This window comes from Hydra vulgaris, chromosome 04, assembly GCF_038396675.1.
Source record: "Hydra vulgaris chromosome 04, alternate assembly HydraT2T_AEP".
In the NCBI taxonomy this organism is placed as follows: domain Eukaryota; kingdom Metazoa; phylum Cnidaria; class Hydrozoa; order Anthoathecata; family Hydridae; genus Hydra; species Hydra vulgaris.
This window is the reverse complement of record NC_088923.1, coordinates 30,995,759-30,999,293: the sequence shown is the minus strand read 5'-3', so window position 1 is coordinate 30,999,293 and position 3,535 is coordinate 30,995,759.

The following is a 3,535-nucleotide window of genomic DNA, read 5'->3' as shown; positions in this document are numbered from 1 at the left end:
TAAAATTGATATCCATCTTTATAATAGAAACAAATCTCCAATTTGATCCTAGCTGTTGAAATGATGATAAGTTTTCTAAAATTTTAGACTGCTTCTTCATAAAACTCATCTAAATTTGTAGATTCTAATACTCTTATCACTCACTTTTTTCTTCAGCACATTTGGAACGTATGGATCTATCCAATTGAGAGTATTGTCATAACTGTTTACAATAACACCGTTTACAGCTGTTACAAACCTTGAAAATAATCCAGGTGTTAAAACAGGTGATGAAACAGATGATGGAATTGGTTCGTCAAGGATAGATTCTTGAACAACAGAACGTGGAGCAGGAACTGGTCTTACAGGACGCGGAGCAGGAACTGGTCTTACAGGACGTGGAGCAGAAACTGGTCTTACAGGACGTGGAGCAGGAACTGATATTTGAGATAATGCATTAACAAGATCATCTTTTCGCATATTATAATAATATTTAATTTGACGCTCTTTAGCGATTTGTTTTAATTCTTTTACATTTTTGCTATTCATATCGTTTTCCATTTTATATATGAAAGATATTTTTTATTATAAAAAATTTATTTATATCATTTTTCAAAATTTTGTTTCTTGTTAAAATACTTCATATGATAAATTTTATATATAAAATATTATACACACCCCCATCCTCTAACTCTACAGTAATATTCTACTGTTCGCAGTTTTTCAAGTTGTCTCTCATTTTGAACAGTTGTTATTCTTTATACAAAAGGTTCAGGAGTTAATATTTCTGATGATATGTATGGAATCGGTTCGTCAAGTAGGTCTTCAGACCCATGCAAAGTAGGTCTTTCAGACTCAAAAGAATTATGTTTTCCATTTTTTATATAGCAAGATTTTTTTAAATCTTTTAAATTTTTTATTTCTTCTCTTTTCCAATACAAACTGCATGACGTAGGCTTATACATTCTATAAAATTCCATAGCTTTATCTCCCATTTTTATATATTTTTGAATCCTTAGATTATTAAATATTTTACAACTCATCATCTGATTCACTTCCTAAATCTAAATCGTTCATTATACTAGTAAAATTAGAAATCTTTTTAACAATATCTACTTCTTGAAGTTTAACTTGTATTGACTCTATCATTGAACCAATAAAAATACCTTCAATCTTTAAGCATCCAATAGCTTCACATCTTTGTTTGATATAATCATGAGGTGAAGCTATAACAAGTGATTTTACAGTATCCTTCGGATTTACTTGCATTGATCCTTTGGATTTACTTTGCATTGATCCGAAGGATCTACTTCAATTTTAGTTTTTATACGACGGAAAACGTCGAGGTTTTAAACGACGGAAAACGTTGGAGGTTTATCTGCATTATATCCTAAAATTTTTAGATTAGCAAGATTAACTTTAGATTTTTTTATCTTATTTTTATATACTTCAATTTGATCTCTACAAAATTTTTCAATAGATTCAATCATTACAATAAACTTTTCTTGTTCATCAGATTTTTCTTTATCACATACAAATGACATTGAATAACCATTAAGTTAATCATTTTTAAAATCTCTATTTTCACACACACCATAGGAAAAAGAAGGTAATGTTTTAATCAGAACAGGACCAGCACCTGTTGGATATTTATATGCAAGTTGTAATTTTTGATATGGAACTGGCTTATCAGCTTTGAATATATCTTTTACAAATAAATTTTTAATATCAAATGATTCAATTGTTATAAATGCCATTATTTTTATATATAAAATATTTTTTTTATTTAATTTAAAAAAAAAATTTTTACAATGTAGAATTTTTTTACATTTTTTTTTAACTTTTCAGAATTGAATACTTCAATCTTATATCCATTATCAACCTTTCCATCACGCGATTTAAAATATTCATATCCATGTTTAGTTTCTTTCATAGCTCTATATAATGATTTGTATACTATTTCTTCTCCTGTATCTACGTTTGTTAATTTAATAGTGACTGGCTTTTTCTTAATTGATCTCAATCTTTTATATTTTGTTCTATTTCTATTTCTTTTTTCTTTTCTTTTATCTCATGTTTTCTAGGACGACCAACAGGCCTTTTATCTAAATTTTCTCCTTTTACTTCATGCATTCTAGGACGACCAACAGGCCTTTTTTTATCAGTTGATTCTACTACTTTTGACATTATTTTATCTTTATCTATCAACTTATTATCTATAGCTAGCATTAATAATGTTACATAATTGTCTGATGTTTTTGTTATATTATTTTTTATTACTAACAACAACTTGCATATTTTGCAAGTCGCAATTATCGAATAATGAAGGATTTGTTGTTTGATCTAGTAACTTATTTGTTTGAAATCCAACAATAACATATCTAGGTCTTTCAGAAGATGCCTTTGGACTAAGTTGCCAATTAAATGATGTAGTTTATGGTACTGCCATACTATTAAGATGACGCTCTCTGTAAGCTGATTGGATAGTTACTTTTGATGATATCATACTCAGAAGTTTAGATTCTTGTTCAAATGATGGATCTAACTGTGGAATGTATAATGCTACTTTATCAAGAACAACTTTACCAGCAACTACATTATTAGCTCTAAATATGGCATTATTGTCACTTCCTCTAGTAAGAGTTAATGTTTGTATAAATCCAAAAACAGATTTGTCATAATCATCGCAGAAACCAAAAATGTGGTTTAAGGGTATACGAAATGAAAATGCTCCCTTTGTAGTTGGTTTTTGTATTATTACTCCATGCCTAATTGCAAATCCAACGTTATCTGTTAGCGATGCTGTTGTTGAGAAATCTTTATACCATAATTGATTTAATCCCTTTGAAACTTGAAAGTTGTTAGAATATTTTAACAATGCAAGCATTGTTGTAGCTACACCTGGATTATCAATTGTCTCTACATCTGTAGATGATAATTTATATGATATCCTATCGACTAGATAGACGATACCATTATTTACTAAAGATATTACATTTGTATTAGCATAAGCTGTCCCATCATTTTTAAGAAGTGTCCCTTCAACTAAAATAAGCTTTAGATGGTAGTGTATATAAATCAGTTTGATCAATTGTAATTCTTATGTCTCCGCTATTTAGATTTGTACCAATTATCGGATTATAAGCATAATATTGAAATCTTTCAATTCCTACATCTTTCATTGGCTCATCATAATTAAATTCTTCAGAAGTTGTCATTTTTTATATAAAATAATTTTTTTTTTTTATCTGATAATGAATTTTTAAAATAATCTGAGCCCATTCCCTTTTTTAACTATTTCTTCAATTCTAATAGCATTTTCACTTCGAATTGATTTCTTTGGTTTTATTGAAGATCCATATGCTAAATTACTAAGATTTGCTTCATTACTTTGTGTTCCAGATCTAATCAAGTTTGATAATAGCTCTTCACTTTTTTTTTCAAGATTTGATTTAGATACTTTATCAATTAATTTTTTTCCTTTTTCTATTGCAGTATTTTTAGCAGCTTCTATTGCTGATAATGATAGTTCTTTTCCTGCGATTTAGCAGCAGTT